Below are 17,825 nucleotides of genomic sequence, written 5' to 3'. Positions count from 1 at the left end.
CTAAGTCCTAATGTGTGGTAGCGGCCCATCTTTTCTAAGCCTCCAAGCAGAAGCCCAGCATCCTCTTCTGCTTGCATGGGGTCTTTCCACTTCCTAGTTTCATGGCTTCATGTTGGCCAGCCTGCAGGTGGAGAGTCTCACAGCCTGTGTGGTTCTGACAGTTCCTACCTCAACCCCACTGAGACTAACCCCGTTTACTAAGTACCAGTAGGCTGGATCGGCCTATTCTGGAGACAGTGCTGGAAGGGCTGCTCCTCCCTTTAGCAGAAGAGCCACCCATACCCACGGACAAACTCAGCCACTGTCCTTACCCACCGTTAACTTGGGGAGGGTAGCATCATGCAAAACTGTGGTCACAGCCACAGCTGTGCCTATGAGCCACACCTGTCCTACAAGCTGAATTTCCCATCTGTCCTGCTGGCTTTTGCAAGAGGGTCGGAGGGAGCATCAGTAATGCCATTCACTTCTTCCCTGAGCCCCAAGCGCCATGCCCTTCTCCCTCTCTCCCACAAGCCTTGAGTCTTGATGCAGAAGAACCGCTCAAACTACAGCATCGTGCCCCACCCAACTCCTTCCTCTAGGGTGTGTGCATGCGAGGCAGAAGGGGCTTCTGGCCACTCAGGAGTTAAAATGGCAGCGGGACTGGAGGGGGTTGGCGTGGCAAGCAGACAGGGAGGAGGCGACCAGAGTGGGCTGGGGAGGTTGGGAGCGCGGCGGAGCAGCTAGTGAGGAGGACGAGCGAGTTGCGAGCAGCCGGGAGGGAGGAGGCGCGGCGGGGGCGCCGGGCGCCGCGGGCCTGCTCTGTGCTCCGCAGACGCGCGGCGCTCCGGGAGCGCCGGCCCTGGCCGCCAGCCTCCGGCCGCGGGCGCGCAGTATTGGGGACACTGCCATTCCCCTGACGCCCTGGCAGGCTCGGCATCGCGACCACTCCCAGGACAGGTGCAGGTTGGGGAAGAAGCTTTCCGGGCCTGGGTGGCAGCGCGTCGCGGAGCAATGTCCCCAGCCGGGAGGCGAGCGACAGACATAGGACGGCTCCCGCGCGGTGAGTGTGCGGCTGCCGGGCGGCCGGGGTCGTGGACGCCGAGGCCTCTGGCGTGGCCGTGAGGGTCGCCGCGATCCAGTCCGGGCAGCTCGGGCTCTGCTGACCGTGTGGGGGAGGGGAGAGCGACCGCGACCGCGGCGGTCGCCAAGATGCCTGCAGGAGAGCTGATGACTTGGGAGAAGGCCGGGAGGGGCCGGGGAAGGAGAGCTGGAGAATGCAAAGGAGGTGGCCTCTGCGCCGGCTGGACCCGAGCGGCGCGGGAGGGGGTCGGGGCCTGAACCTACCAGGAGAAGCCCCAACCCTTCAAACTGTTGCTGGGTAACGGGGAGCCCAGGAGATGTGGAGGAGTCAAAGAGGTGGCCCCGGGGTTAGAGAGGGCGTGACAGAGGGGGACTCTCAGCACGGAAGCGCTCCAGTGCCTAGGGGACTTTCCCTTCCTGGGAGCTCGGGTGGCGGCTGTGTGGAAAAGACAGGATGGCCTTGGTTGGGTCTGTTCGAAGTGTCTGGCACCGAGAGCCAGGCTCCTCTCGGGTGGGCGACTGGGGTCTGACTGCAGTCTAGGATGGGACATTTGGGTGGGGGAGGGGCTGGCCGGGCTTAGCCTGGGCGCTGTGCGGTTTGAAGCTGCTCCGAGGCCACCGCATCACGGCAGGCTGGGCTGGACAGCCACAGGTGGGCCGTCTGTCCTGCTGGCATGACAGGGCTGTGCAGGCGCAGGCTGCCCAGCCAGCCAAGAACCGAGAGCGACGGGGTGAGGCAGCTGAACTGAGACGCTGAAGAGGCGGGGAGAACTGGACCCCGGGAGAGGGCCCTGGTAGGGTGTTACAATGCTCCCGGCTGCCCCTGCCCTTCCTCCCCCACCAAATGAACAGGAAGGAAAATGTCAGCTGGGCTTTGTGCTCTGTTCCTCAGGCTGCCGCAGCTCCCATCTGTTGAAGCCAACGCAGCTTCTAATTGGGCGACTGGCAGGGCTTGGAGGGGGTGGGCTGGGCACAGCGCTGGCTGCCGCTGGTTGCCAGAGATGGACTGGCAGGGCCCTCTGCTTGAAGACCCTAGGAGGAGTGGGCAGTGGAGAGAGAAGCCAGGTCAGGACAGCAAGAGTGGCCTATTGCCAGCTTCTTCATCATTGTCGAAGGGACCAGAAGCAAAGACCCAGGTGTCTTACGTACCCAAAAAGGTGGCAGGCTCCATGCACCGTCTCAACGTCTCTCTGGCCAGTGCTCTCTTTCTGAGGGAGAAAGCTGGTCCACTGAACAGTCCTCCAAAGGGCAAAGAAGGGCAGGGCTGAGTGCAGGATGCAAAGGCCCCCCTGGCCAACGGGTCTTCTGCTTAGCAGAAAGAGTCTCATGTGGGTGGCTTGACCCACTTTCCTGACCAGGAGATGTTGTGAAGAAGTAGGAGAAAAGGAGCTGAGCCAGGGGTCTGTGCCTCTCGGGCCTTCTTCCTTCCCTGCCCAGTCTCCGATGGTTTTTGCTGCCTGTCAAGGGGTGCCTGGGGTCTGGGGTACAATGTTATTTGGAAAGGGTGCAATGAAAAGACTCTGGCATTTCAGGGATTTTGGCACTCACAGGATCCAGCAGCTAGAAGCCTCCCCAGACCCACATCTCCTGACAGGGAGACACCAATGGCAGCAAGAACCCAGAGGTCTAAGCTCTGCACCGAGCTAGTACTGCAGATCCTTCGCTCCCATTCCTCCTTATCTCCTGTCTTCACCAAGCACCTCCCCACCCCCCTTTGCCCTCACACCACTCTGCTCATCTCTCACCCCCCCCCCTCCTCTCCGAGTTTACCTCCCTCCCTCCCTTCCAGGTCTCTACCTCCACCTCTGCCTTTCTGTAAAACACAACTTAAACCACACTAGGCGCGCGATGGCTCCCACCATGTCTTGACAGTGAGGGCACATGAAAAGTTGTCCCCTTCACGGAGAGTACCAGGCTGGCAGGTCTGGCTCCTGAATTTCCTTGTCCCTGGTGTCCCCAATGCCCTGCCATTCACTCACTTGCTCCTCCTGCTCTCTGTTCCCTTGCTTCTTTTATCTGAAGGAAGAGAAAACTCACTGCTTTTTAAAAACTTAATTCAGCCTACTTAATTGAACACCTACTATGTACCTAGCACTATCTTAAGAGTGGAGGATACAAACCTCCATGTCACAGGCAGAGCCAATCTTGTATTTGAACATGATTGCTAGCCAGTTCCATGCCCACCAGTTTCTTTCAAAGGTTTAATGGAGGGAGAGGAGAAGTAAAAATAATCCTAGCAAATTACCACCACAACATGACCCTTAATATCCCAGGCTCGTTGCTTACCATATAGGTTGTACCACTTAAGTCACTTCTAAGCTGAAAGGATGGAGCAGTTTATATACCATCATCTGTCTTGGGGGCCAGGGCTGTGGAGAAGGCAGTGGCTTGTGGGAGCAGCTGCTCTGCCCCAGGCTATGTGAGGAGTGTTACAGAAACCATTGTATTCAGCCCTCCTAAAGGGCTGTATCAAATCCCTGCTTTCCAGCTGAGGAGTTGGGGCCTGAGGAGAGTGGAGCACTGCCTCAGGTGCTTTTTTCTTAAACCTCCATTGCAGTTCAGTCGGCTCTTATGATGTATGACATCTGCTAACTCCTACAGTTGCAATGAAGCTCATATTTGCCCTAGCTTTTCAGGAGCGTGTCTTGTCTCTCTCCTTAGAGTTCAGACTATATTTGCTGGGTGGTTGCATGAATAAACCTTCTCACATGATCCAGGAACGCTTTCTATAGGAGTGAAGGCACTGCAGAGGACACAGGGAGGGCAGAGAATCTTTCTGACCTACAAGTGGGACAAGCTGTAACTAGCAGCCACTTTCCCTAGGCCTCCGCCTTCATCGGGGTTAAGAGTGAGGAGGGCGTTGCCATGTTCATCTGAGGTCAGTGAGGGAGCTCCATCGGTGGCCAGCCTAATGAGTCAGGGTTGCTCCTGTTCTGCTCAGGTAAGCCTTCACTGTCACAAAAGCCCAGAGACAGAGAATGGGGGTCGGCAGCTTGGGTGCAAGGACTGCGGGCCAGGACAAGGTCAGTGGTCTAGCTGGAAGTGGGTCCACAAACAGGAAGAAGACAGTGGGAGATGGCAGCTTCAAAACAAATACCAGGGCATGAAAAAATAGCAGGAGTGTTTTTCCTGCTATATTCTAAGACAGGCCAAACCAGAGAGGTGCCTTTTGCTTTAGACCCCCTGGGTAGCATAGGTGTCTCTAGGCTATAACGCACAGGCTGAAGTCATGTGGCGTTTGTCTCATTCCGACTTTACTTGTTCAGTCAGCCCCTCTTCCCTAAAGCACCTACTCTGTGCAGAAACAGATGAATCAGCTATTGTCTGCCATAAGGGAGCTCGCATTAGAGTAGGTGGAGCCACCTGCCCAAGTTCTACCCAGCTGTAGCACTTGTTGCTGGGAGACTCTGGGAAAGACATCTGACCCCCCTGCACCTCAGTTTCCTCATCTATTAGTGGTTTGATATAATACCTACTTCATAAGAGCAGGGCACTCAGGGAGAGGAGCCCAGAACAGTATCTGGAATATAGGAAGTGCTATATAAGTAGTTATTATCAAGGAGCCAGTGCTGTGGTTCAGGGCTGAAGAGAGGAGACTACTCAGCATCTGCAGACTAGAAAAAGACTTGCTAGATTCGGGACAAGGCCTGAAAAGGGGGCCAGCTAGCAGAGGTAGAGGGCCTCAGGACAGTGGGGCTGGGGGTATTTGGGGCACAGGAATTGTCTATGAAAATGCACTGTGGGGGGTATGTGCACACGCTTTCCTTTATGGACATCACTGGCACCACTTAGTATCCCTCTTCAGCCTTTTTATTCCTGGTGCTAGGAGCTGGACTTCTAGTGGGACTGGCTAGCTGCCCAGAACAGCCCCACACCCCTTGGTCTAAAAGAGTGGGCTGCCAAGCAGGGGGCCTGGTGCAGCCCTGCTGAGTTTGGTTGTGTGACCTTGGCCTCCCACACATTTCTCAACCATGAGTGCCCAGCTTCTGCTGTAGCCAAGGCCTTGTCCTCTGGCTTTTGGTCCTTCCTGGGGACCTGGGAGATGCCTTGGTCTTGGAAAGCTGCTGTAGGAGGGAGTTTAACCACGGTCTGCTTTAGAATTCAGTTTGTCTCTGTGTGTTTCTTCCACCCACATCTTCCCTGCTGTTCAGCGTTTGATGGACTTGAAGCAAGTTCTAACATGAAGAGCAGGCACAGAGTTCCTGGGGCAAAAAACAGTTCCTCAGCTTCCACTTCTCCACTTGTAATGACACACATTACAACACCTAGCATTTACTGAGCACTCATGTGCCAGGCACGGGGCAGAGCGCGTTACCTGTGTTGTCCAGCTAGACCCCAAATGCCCCTATTGCCTGGGTGCTACATTTGTCCCTAATTTAAACATGGAACAAGTGAGTCTCAGGCTTCAAGGAGATGAAATGAGGGACAACAGGGGACTAGCCTCTTCAGCATCCCAGGATCCAGCAATTATTTGCCTAGGGGTAGCCCAGAGTCATGTAGCCTACTCTCCAAGCTAGATTCTTCCGACTAGAACAAGTTCCCCACACCTGCCCTGTTCAAGCCAGTACTACCTGGAACTCTTTAGGGAACTTTAGAGTCTCCCTGACTTCTTTTTCCTGCTCCAACAGGGTATGGTTTCCAGAGCCTTTAACCTGTTTTTGTTGTTTGTGTCTTGGCCATAGTAGGGATCAAACCTAGGATTTTTTACATGCCAAGCAAGCTCTCTACCAATGGCTCACATCTGCAAACCCCAGGACCTGATAGTTGAGATTTAACACATTTCTTTCTGCCTCAGCGAGGGCCTCCAGGGCCTTCAAGAAGCTGACCCTGATTCCGTGCCCATGAACACAGGAAAGGGCCCAACCAAAGCATGGCCCTCTGGAGGAGGGGGGGATGGGACACACCCGGGAAAGGTGAAAGGAGACAGGCAGGCTACTTAGGACCTTCAGTGGGCTGCATGGGTTAGCTAACATGGCAGGCTCAGGTGTCCTGGGGAGAGCCAATGCAGCCGGTTCTGTTTACAAGCATCTCTGAGGCAGCTCCTTCAGAGAAAACATGTGGTAGAAGAGGCGATGATTGTGAAGCAGCCAGTTTGGGTCCCCCAGGAGAAGTGGGTCTGTCTTATCTGATCTGCCCGGAAGGAGAAAGCAGAGAGAAAGACAGCAAGGATTGGGGAGGTCTGTAAAGCCCTGCTCCCCAGACTGGGGCCAGTGGAGAACCTGTCGCTTGGGAAGGCGAAGGTCGAGACGCCCTGAAGGTGCAGCAGCTGTATAGCTGTGCAGGAGAAAGGGGACAAGAAAGGTTGGCACTTCCCCTGATGCTCAGGATGGCCCAGCCAAGGAGGTAGGATGGACTCCCATAACCCAGGAGACCTATGGCTCCGCCCATGGCCCATCTCTGCAGGGCCATGCCTCTGCCATCCTACACAGGGTGGGTGGTGGGCCTCTTCATTAGGCAGTGTTTACCGAGCCTCGGTGCCTGCCCCAGGGGTACAGGCAGCAGGGAATAACAGAGAGCTCTACCCTTAAGGAGCTTTTACTTTGCTGTCTGGGGATACAGCAAAGTAAACTTAGAAAGCAAATGGCATATTAGTGTTAAGTGCTCCAGAGAAAACTACAGCAAGGAAAAGAAATAGAAGATGTATGATGGGCGGGCTGGGGAGTGAGGTTTGTTTGGGGTGGCCACATTGGCTAGCTGAGGTTAAATCGGTACCGTGCCAAAGGAACAGCTGGTGCACGGGCTGGGAGGCAGGATGGGGCCAGGGAGGCTGGAAAGGTGCTGAGGAGGGGGTGTGTGCCTGGTGAAAAAGGCAGAAGCCGAGGCTGGGGATATAACCAGGAGGCTAGACTGGAGTTACCGTTCTCACCGAGGACTTGGCTTCTTCTGAGTGCGATGGCAGACATTTCAGGATTTGGATTCTTGAAACCCTGGAGTTTGGGGTCTTCCATTCCAGCATCCTTTTGCCATTGTGACTGTTTGGGTCAATCGATGTGTACCCACTTGTTTGTGGAACTTGGTCTTGGGAAGGTATGGGTGTGGATTTAGGGACAAGGTAAAGTGGAAGCCCTGGTCCCTGCTGGTAGGGAGATGCTCAGATGAGTTGGGGAGGCAGAACTCAGACTCTGAAATAATGAGGGAATAATACCAGACAGTATTTAAAATCAAGTGCTAAACTGTGACTTAGACTATAAATGTTATCAGAACTGTGTGCTCTGTGTGGGAGTACACAGGGATCGCTTCCTTGGGAGGTGCGGCAGATTGGGGACTGGGGAACAAAGTGGGGTTCCACTCTGCAGAGGGAAGGACTCAAGAATCTATATCTGGAAAGGCGAGAATGTTGATCAAGCAAGAGGGGAGGATGAGGGGTCACGTAAGGGGTGGGAGGAGTCAGCAAGCTCCACGACAGGTCATGGAAGTAGGGGACTTGTGGGGGGATGCCCCTGAAACAGTCATTTCTCTGCAGCCTCTGCTTCTCACGGCCTCTGAAACCCCTCCAGGGAAAAGAACTACAGCCCTTTAGGAGTGAAGTCTGTCCTCCAGGGTTTTGCCTCTTTCTCAGGTGCAGCTGCTTTCTGTTTTGTTCTCAGAACCCCTCTGAGCCTTCCGCAAATGCTCTTGACCCACCACTAGCAATGGCCATTGCTCTGACAAGCCCCTGGGCTCCATTTTCCCATCCAGTCAGCAGCCAGACTCTCTTCTCAAATCAGTCCATGAGCTCCTCCATCTGGCAGGTTACTCCACCACTAACAGGTTACTGTCCTATTAGCGGAGTGACTGCTCCTTCCCCCAAGAGTTGGGGGTCTTCACTGTAGCTGGAGTTGGCTTGTCTCTGCAGCAGAGGGTGAGCGGGCCAAATGAAGTAAGAGAATCCATCAGGGTATCCTCACCTACTCGAAGTATAAGCAAAAATGCACCCCTCCTGGGACCTCAGCCAAAGAAGAGAAGCCAGGGGTCACAGGGGTAAAATTGCCACCGTTCACTCAATTAGCCAACTCTCCTGATCTGGGTCCTCAAGAGCTAAGACCCCCCAGGTCCTGCTCCTTGAAGCTTCAGGGCTGAGTCTAAGACTGTTGTCCTTATGGTTCACAATCTTGAGCATCGGAGTCCGTGGGAGCTGGGTGAGAGCCCCATTTTCTAGCTACTTGCCCTTGGGCGTTTTAGCTTAACCTCTCTGAGCCTCAGCTTGGGCTTACGTTAAGTCAGGGTTAATAACACCTACTTCCCAAGGTTGTTAATAATAATAGCTAACACTTGTGCATGCTTCCAAGGCGCCCAGGGCTTTCCTGCATTTATCTCATTTAATCCACAGAACACTGGGAAGTCGACATTATTTTCTCCCATTTTGCAGCTGAGGAAACTAAAGCTGAGAAGCTTTAAGTCACTTGCCGGAGGCCACACACAGTCAGCAAGTGACAGAGCCAGAATGCAGCCCCACATCGCTGTGACTCTCCGCAGCCATATTAAAGGATCTAATCTGTGTAAAGCGCCTACTATAAAGTAGGATCTCAATAAATGTTAGGTCCTTTCCCCCTCCCTTTCCCCAGGGCTGCTCCTCCAGAGAACAGCTTCCCCCTTCTGCAATGCATTGCCCTTCCAGAGACTCCTGGAGCATGAGAAGCAGCAATGGGGATGAGCCGCAGGTTTATACCAGGAGAGAAACAGGACCGAGAAGAGGGTGACTCGTTTGAATAAAATCTAAAGACACCAGGCCATGATTACTTCCCACCATTAGCTGAGGAGTGGTCTTCAGCCTCACCGGGTCTCAACTCAGGCCCTTGGCAGACAGAACGTATATAAGGAGAGAGGGGGCCATCATCTCTCCCCCAGGGCAAAGAGGAGTTATTTCACCTGCTGATCTAGAAATGACCCCCAGGACTGGCAAGGTGCCCAGAGGAAGGTTCCAAGACTGGGCTTTCCGAACTTGGGTGTGGTTTTTGAAGGTCAAGGTGTGTGGAAGAGAGAGGCTGGTATCTCAGCTGCATGACTGCTAAACAGTGCACCTGACATACACACTCAGCTCCATCTGATCTTGTCTGGAAAGCAGACCAAGACAGGCACTGCAGGGTGATCTGAATGTCGGGGCGCATGTGGGGTGCAGGCAAGGAGGTTCTTTAGATTGGTCCTCATCTGTTCCTCCTTAGGTCCCTTTTTCGGATGGAGCTAGACTCATCTCTGTGCAGTCCAGGATATCCCAAGAGACAAGAAGAGGAACCAAGTCTGGCTTACTTCATAACTGAAAGTCATCTGGCCTTGCTCTTTCCAGTGCTTTTAGAATTTGGTGTCTTGCTTTGTTTCAAAACAAAACTGCAACGTGTGGTAGTCGGAGTAAGAGCCCTTTTGTATTACACTAGTCCCCAGAACCTGTGAATATGCTGTTGCATAGAAATGAAACAGTGGGGGGGGGAGAACAGAGGGATGGGAGAGGAACTGGGAGGAGAGGAGGGAGGAAGACTGAGGCCAGCATATGAGTGAAATAAGTTTATTTTAAAAAGAAAAGAGACAGGGTTATAAATAGATTGAAGGGTGCCAACTGACCTTCAGACATGCTGAATTATCCTGGTGAGTCCAGTGTAACCCCAAGGGTCCTGTGAAAAAGGGGCAGAAGTCAGTGTTGGAGAGATGCACATGAGAAAGACTTGACCAGTGATTGCTAACCTTTGGCCAAGAAGAAGGCAGCCTCTGGAAGCAGGGAAAAGTGTGGAACGGTGTCTCCTGGAACCTCCAGAAAGGAGATACTTTGACTTTAGCCCAGAGAAACCCATTCTAGTCTAACCTCTATGCCTCTAATAAATAGATAAGCCCAAGTAAGACACTAAATTTGTGTTAATTTGTTACTGTAACCATAGGAAACTACGTATAAGGCAAAAAAAATGTAGTGAGGTAGACCAGAACTCCACTCAGCCTCCTGCTGACCTCCCTGTGACTCTGGAGGAATTGTTTCATAACCTGTGACCTGAAAGCTACTTTGAAACACACTATGTTTGAAGTAGCACCTCCACATCTTCTAGATAGCGAAGCCAAAGCCCAGAGAGAAGGGGCTCTGTTGGAGGTCACACTGAGTTGGTGAACAAGTTGGGGCTCCACACCAGGGCTTGCTTTTATCTTGTCAAATCCTGGCTGTTTTCATTAATTCTCTCTTTCAGTCACCAGTGTGCAGACTGTGTGTGTGTGTGTGTGTGTGTGTGTGAGAGAGAGAGAGAGAGAGAGAGAGAGAGAGAGAGAGAGAGAGAGAATGTGTGTGAGAGACAGAAACACAGTGTGTGTACTTACCTACAGAGGTCGCTGTGCTAAGTGCCTGGCAGAGGTAAACCAAGACTCAGAACAGTCCTTCTTCAGTTCTGACCTGCCTTTGGACCCTCAGCTGGGCCCTTAGTTTCCCCAAGACATAGGTAACCAAACCCAGGCTGCTTAGGGTTACAGTACCGCCTGCCCTGAGGCTGGCTACCAGCTGGGTATTATCACAGCCACCTCCTCTGCACCTGCTCCCCACCCCAGCCTGTGTAGGATTCATCCTCACCCTAGTGAGCTGCAGGTGAGCATCACAGGCCTTGGGAATGGGAAGGAAGGGAAGCAGTCAGAGCCAGCAGCACCTCAATAGCACCTTATCTGCCTCTGTCAGGCAGTCAGCCTTCCCAGCTCCCCACCCCACACACCTGAGCCATTGGCCAGCCCCCAGGGCTGCCAGTTCCTGGTGTCGGTCTCCATGGCAACCCCACATTTGCCATTCTGGTTTCTAATGACTTATTGGCATGTGTGGTAATTTGCAGAGCTTGGCAGGCAGAGCTTGGGAAGCCGGGAGGAGGAGCTGGAGGCAGCGAGGGAGACTTGGCCATGGGGAGGGGCTCAAAGTGTTGAATGGAGACTGAGGCAGAAGCCTTCCTTTTCCACCCTTTTTAGTCCCTGCAGAGTAATAGTCCAAGTAAAGAGGCTTCCTCAGGCCTAAGGCCTCACTTCTGAAGAGCATTGGCTGTCTCCACAGCCCTGCAAAGGAGACAGGTGGACAGACAGATGTGGAGCACAGCTGCTCACCTAATCAGACGGCTTGAGCAGGTGTGGGAGCTTCTAGCTGTGTTCAGCTGTGGCAGGCCAGACCACGCCTGTCTTCTGGCAGTCTCCTGCCTGCTCCCCTGGGCTCCGGAACAAGGGGTCCCTGGGACAAGAGTGAGGGCAGTGTCCACAGGCCCTTGCTGTTTCTTGGTCTCTGAAGCATTCAGAGAAGTAAGGAGTGCAGCGCTTACTGAAATGTGAGATGATGTGGGGAGGGAGAACCAGCCCAGCCAGCAAAGAGGACTAGACCCACAGGATCCTGACTCTTCTCCACTCTGCTTGCACGAAGCTCCCAGGGTAAGGCTGTTGGGAGGGGCTGTGGGGAGCCTCTGCTGCCTTCTTCCTTCATGCGACTCAGTCCTCCCCTCCACTCCTGTCTCTCTTGATGCCACTGTGTTGAGAAATCATAGGAGGCAGCTGGTGTGCTGAACACAGCTTTACCTTTAAAAGCAGCTCCCAAGCTAGGTTAGAATCCAGTGGCCGCTGCCACCTCTGTGACCTTAGGCTCTTACCTTTTCTTTAAGCGTCCATTTGCTTATTTCTAACATGGGACTGACATACCCAGCTCATGGGACCGTGAAATAAAATCAGTTCACTTTTGTAAGATGCTTGGTGCATAGCTGGCCTGATAAATATTAGAGGATGTTTTTAACAGACTTCTAATTACCAACCCGAATAAATAGTAGCAATGTAATCAATAACAAAGAATGGACTTGGTGAGGTTTTCTTCTTTAAATATTTGAAATGACTTCATTTATTCAGTAAATGTTTATTGAACATTTACTACTGAGTACAAGCACCCAGCAGACACCAGGTCTTTCCTGGTGTGTTGTGATTAGCAGGCAGGACTAGTTTGCTTGCGTGTTCTCTGAGCAGGGAGCACCTCTCAGAATTCCAGCACCCTGGAAGCAGTCCTTGTATGGCTCTCTGGAGAAGGGGCTGGTCCCCAGAGAAAGGCCTGCCTTGTGGGGGCTCTAAGTACAAGGAGATAACACCCAACTCTGCAGAAATGGTGGGTGTTTTCAGAACTAACTTGGGGAGGAGAAAGGCTTAGGGTTAAGGAACTGACGGGTGGTCACTCATCTACCTTCAAGAGCTTCTGAAGACCCTTGAGAACCACCCCTGCCACCAGCCAAAAGAGAAGCAGGATGTACCTGTTGTCTCCTGCTCGACAGAGCACATACTCCTTTGGCTGGTGCAGGGACAGAAGATAGGAGAGCGAGGGGAGCTAGGACACTTGCTTTCCTCTCTGCCAGCAGGTGGGCTTCTGCCTGCAGCAAGTGTCTTTGGGAGCCCTCCTCCAGCCACCTCTGAGGAGGTGAACACTGAAGGCACTCTGGAGTCCTGGCAGTGACACTGGAGCCCCAGGGACTAGCCTGCCAGTAGTGTTCTCATCACTCAGGTTCACGCTGGAGCTGGTATCTAGGTGATAATGATTTAGGGGTCCCTGCAGCTACTACCTGAACACACCATACTGCCACTTCTAACCTGGACTGGAAGCCAGACCTTAGCCATTTCCCCAGACCTATTTTTATTTATGAGAAAGTTAAGCTGCACAGAAGGGAGATGCCTTGCCTGAGGTCACACCACATGTTTAGTGCTGCGGGAACTGGACATAAAGCTCCTGACTCTGGCCTTGTGTTAGGTCTGTTACCTGTTCTCAGATTTCCTAGTTTTCTTGGTTTTCCTGATCTAGTTCATGCAAAAGGGGGCTATTTCTCTAAGCCTCATAGTCTCACTGACTCCCTTGTCTCTTTGTTAGCTACTTGCCTTATTAGTTAAGCCTTTGGCATCTGTCCATATCTCGCCTCTCCCCTACTCCTCTCCTCCTATAACCCTCCCCACATACTCACCCTCTTCCCTTCGTACTCACCCTCCTCTTTCCAAGCCTGTCTGTCACCTGGTTAGATCAATGAGTCTGTGGACATCATACCTCAGGCCCAGCAGCCCTTCGGTGGCTCCTCCCCATCAGTCCATGCTCTAGATTTAGCCATCACCTGCAAGTCACCTAGAGAATCACCCCACTCTCTGATGACCACCTCCTGGTCTCCCAACTTGCTTAGCCAAAGGCCCCTACAGCACCATCCCTGAAGTCTGGCATCCTGGATCCACTGGACCCTTCTCCTTCCCTCCTCTGATCCCAGACAGATCCCATGGTCACGTTAAGGACCCTCCTGCCAACATCCTAAGCTGTCTTGACCCTGTGTCTTTGTTGCCTCAGAGTCCCAGTTCTGGATCAGTGGCTCTATCTTTTTATGCCTGAGGTCAAAGCTCCCCCCTACTGCCCCCCCCCGCACACCCTCGTGCACACACAAACACACTGAGGCAGATGGGCACATCTACAGGCTCACCATCACCAATCCAACGTGTTCTTCAAAAGAGCCTGGTATTCCTATCCTGTCTCCTGGTTTTCCCTCCTGACTCTAGATGATGATATTTCACACCCTCCTCCCCAAACCTCCGCCTCCATCCATCAGGGATCTCAGCTGAGGACCTCACCTCACACTTGACAGAGAAAAAGCTGTCTTTGAGCAGAGCTCCCCAGCTTGTCCCTACCAAACCCGCAGGGCCACCACCTCTCATCCGTGTCCGTCTCCCCCCCACCCAGTCAGCCCAGGCACAGGGTGCGACCACAGATCAGTGCTCCCGGCCCTCAAGCCTACCCCTCGAGCCTACCCCTGGCCCTCCAGTAGTTTCTTCTGGTTTCAGAAAAACAAACCAACACCACAATCCTTCCAGCCCAGACGCTGCCCACACCCAGTCTTCATCCTCTCAAGCCAAGTGTCTTGAGAGACTTGGCTCCACCAGTGCGAGCTGCTCCACACCGCCCACACCTTCCTCAGCCCCACTCGGGTATGGCTTCCTCCTCCAGCCCTGGGAAGCAGCTCTCCAGTCTGCTCAAGTCAGGGAACAAGCTGCATTTGTAGAAGCATTTCCCCTCACCTCTCCTTCTCTGGGTTTCTCTGACTCCATATTCCTGGCTTTCCTGGGTACACCAGAGTCATTTCTGCTGACTCATCCTTCTCGGCTCAGTCTTTAAATGTTAGCATTCCTTGTGGTCTGTCTCTGTTGGGGTACTGTTCCTGACCGGGGAGCCTGTCTCCAGGTCATGGTTTCACAAGAATAGCTCCCCTTATCATCCGCATGCAGATGACATCCAAATCTCCAATCTGTGCCTTTCAGTTTAGGCCTGTATCCTCAGAGTCACCTGCTGAGGTGATTAAGACAGATGTGCCAGGAGCCTTCAGATTTGGCATATCTATGTAATCCAGAGTTGTACTTGCCTAACTCTCCACGCCCTTTCCACCCCTGCCTCCACCGTGTGGCTTGGTTTTGTGAATGGTACCACCTCATGCTTGTTCCGCAAGCCATGGACTGGGACTCATTAGCCATTCTTCCTTTACCCCTAAATCCAGTGTTTGACCAGGTCCCATCTCCCTGTGCAGGAAGATCTCTCAAAAGTTCAAATGAGAACTGGGTATGGTAACTGAGAGAGAGAGAGAGAGAGAGAGAGAGAGAGAGAGAGAGAGAGAGAGAGAGAGAGAGAGAGAGAGAGAGAGAGAAGAATAAAAAGTATTAAGGAGTAAATTCATTACAAAAAGAATTTTAAGCCGGGCGTTGGTGGTGCACACCTTTAATCCCAGCACTTGGGAGGCAGAGGCAGGCGGATCTCTGTGAGTTCGAGGCCAGCCTGGTCTACCGAGCAAGTTAGTTCCAGGACAGTCTCCAAAACAATACAGAGAAACCCTGTCTCGAAAAACCAAAAAAAAAAAAAATTTTAAGCAGAATTTTAAAAGAATCTCATACCAAAAAGCAAGAGGAGGGGCTAGAGAGTTGGCTCAGCAGTTAAGAGACTGGCTGCTCTTGCAGAGGACTCGGGTTCAATTCCTTATACCATACGGCTGCTCATAACTGTCTTTAACTCTAGTCCAAGGATACCCAATTCCCTCTTCTGACCTCCACAGGCACCAGGCTCACATGTAGTGTGCATACATAAATGCAAGCAACACATAATACACATAAAGATGAGTAAATCTTTCTAAAAAATTAAACTGGAGGAAAGTCTGATTTTGAGTGGCATTGGTAGACCAGATGGCTGCACCTTGTCAGTGGCCTCTGAGTGTCTCTCCTCTCTTCTCCTCCTCCCTTTCCACTAGCTGCATCCAGGTTCAAAGGAGAGCCAAAGTCTCTAGTTCAGGCCCCTTCTCACTGGTAGTTCTCTCAGCAATCATCCCCTTTCATGTCTGACATTTGAAGTTCTCTTTGCAAACTACAGAACCATCACAAGCATTATGATGCTAAATTGCATTGCCCTTTGTGTCACATGTGAGAAAGCTGAGACATGTGAAATGCTCACCTGTTGCACAGTGGCAGAAGTCACAGAGCATGATGACTCACCTGCAGTCACATGGCTGATCAAAACGAGAGTTAAATCTGGGCCTGATGCTTGGGTTCTCACTCCAATGCTTCCACCACTGCTACACAGCTATGCTTGGGGGAGGGGAGGGGGGTGGGAGGCTGTTGCATACTCAAGATGAATACAACAAGGGATGGAGGAGTCACACCAAAACCAAGGGGTGGACAGGACCTGGGGTATGACCTGCATCTGAAGAGAGCCAGCTGGGCCTTTCACTTTTTGCAGAGATCCTCATAACCTTTACTCCACGCTAGGGACAGAATGTCCCACCCAGAAGCAGAAGTACCCAGAGAACCATAGTGAAGAAGGCAGACACAGAAACTGGTAGAAGACAGTGGCTTCTCATACCATTTCCTAAAGAACCAGAGCCATGCCCATCCTGGCTTGGCCTCCTAGTCCTTCACTGCCCTCCATGTGCCCTGCTTACCCAGCCACCCCTTGCTGTTCCATGCCTCTAAACCTGGGGATCTTTGACCTGGGGACCTTCACAGTCTCCTCTCCTTGACGGATCTTCCTCACATCTAGTGACGTGTTTTGCAGGAAATTCCTCCCACATACTTCACACACTCTGCATAGGCTATGAAATGCCCTTCTCCACTGGTCTTTCTCTTCTGTTGGGTTGGAAGCTCCTCAAAAACAGAGCCTGAGTTATTCACAGGGGTACTCCCATGCTGTGGTAGCAGTAAAACAACATGTATTGAACACTTGCTATAGGCTAGATGCACTGAATTTTAAAACAGTTTTTTTTTATTTTAAACCAAGTATAAATTCACTGGAGGTACAAAGAAATGTACAGGGAAGTCCTAAGGACCCTTCGTCCAGCCTTCCCTAGAGTTTACACCCTGCCTAACTACACTGCAATATTAGAACCAGGAAACCAAGGTGTGGAGACGCATGCCTTTAATCTCAGCACCTGAGACACAGGGAAAGGCAGAGCTCTGTGTTCAAGGCTAGCCTGATCTATAAAGCAAGTTCCAGGACAGCCTCTTTACAGCAGTATGCTCCAACTGATCTGTTCTGTCACTACAGTTATACAATATCCAGATGTTCTGCTCTCTGTCACTACAGTTATAGGGTGTCCAGATGTTCCATAAAATGAATCATACAGTCTTAATCTTTTACTGTTAGATTTGAGTTTTCCTTCACTTAGCTCAATATCCTTCAGGTCCATCCCATGATTAGCAAACAGCATTTAATAAATGTTAAATGAGAGGAAACTAATAGATGTTTATTGTATGCGACTCTATTGCATAAGAGTGTTGTATGCTCTTACCATAGCATCCAGAAAGTTGTTCTATACATAGTGGATTCTCAGTAAATGCTTGCCAGGGAGATGTGCCTGTTTTACATGGGTAGGAATCCTGTCCAGCTCGCCCTGAGCACCACTATTTGCAAGACAAGACTTGATCTTCTCAGTATCATGCCTGATATCTGCACTTCCTGTTTTACTTGGAACATTAGGAAAGTGAAATTGGGGCAGTAAATATTGATCGCAGACAGGTCTGCCATTTTATTGCCTAAAGTGCCCAAAGCTATTGGCTGTCTTGTAATTTCCATATTTGCCTGGTAGTTTGCATCTAATTTCCAGGTTGCTTGGTTAATCAAAATGCTGAACAACCTTTGCAGCCCCAGCTTCTTGCCACCATTGCTTTCCTAGGAAGTGCTGGGTCAAGCTGTCAGATTCTGGGTCAGGCTTGGCAGTAGTAGCCTATAAAAACTATCCGTTGGGCCCTGAACATGCCCACCCTACACTGCAAAATCTTCCTGGGTGGTTTTGCTCACTGGAAGGAGTGACAAGTCATTACCGCTCAGCAGGGACCTCAGGAGGTTTAACTAGAGGATTTATGACGCGCTTAGTCTCCAACCTGAGATGTGGAGTACATGAGATTGAGCAACCACAGGCTGGACCAAGCCTGCCCTAGACACAATGCCCAGAGATGCTTGTTGCGTACCTCCTGCCACCCTCTCTCTGTAGAGTAGGGTGATGAGAACTATGGTGGTTTGAAAGGAAATGGCCTCCAGAGGGAGTGGCATCATTGTGAGGTGTGGCTTTGTGGAAGTGTGTCAGCATGGAGGTGGGCTTTGAGGTCTCATATGTGCTCAAGCTTTGCTCAGTGTAATACTCGGTCTACTTCTGATTAAGATGTAGCTAGAACCATGTCTGCATCCTTGCTGCCATGCTCCCCACCATGATAATGAACTGAACCTCTGAACTATACGTGAGCCACCCTAGTGAAATGCTTTCTTTGTAAGAGTTGCTGTGGTCATGGTGTCTCTTCATAGCAATAGAAGCCCTAAC

General features: G+C 51.8%; 1 protein-coding gene and 1 long non-coding RNA gene across 2 annotated transcripts in view; one reads left to right on the top strand and one right to left on the bottom strand.

The window, feature by feature from the left end:
* Positions 1-913: 913 nt before the first annotated feature.
* Positions 914-17,825, top strand: part of Lrrn2 (leucine rich repeat neuronal 2) — a 58,315-nt gene continuing 41,403 nt past the window's right edge. Inside the window, exon 1 of the mRNA XM_005073356.4 lies at positions 914-1,042. The gene's annotated coding sequence lies outside the window, so the exon portion shown is untranslated. The remainder of the gene's footprint in view (positions 1,043-17,825) is intronic.
* On the bottom strand, positions 1,926-2,455 carry LOC121136739. Its single transcript, XR_005873835.1, has 2 exons — positions 2,212-2,455; positions 1,926-2,094 (listed from the first exon to the last, which is right to left on the bottom strand). It is a non-coding gene; the product is annotated as an uncharacterized LOC121136739 (long non-coding RNA).

Source organism: Mesocricetus auratus, unplaced genomic scaffold (assembly GCF_017639785.1).
Source record: "Mesocricetus auratus isolate SY011 unplaced genomic scaffold, BCM_Maur_2.0 Super-Scaffold_100676, whole genome shotgun sequence".
NCBI classification, from domain to species: Eukaryota; Metazoa; Chordata; class Mammalia; order Rodentia; family Cricetidae; genus Mesocricetus; species Mesocricetus auratus.
Note: the sequence above shows the minus strand (reverse complement) of the source record. Positions and strands in the feature narration are given on the sequence as shown.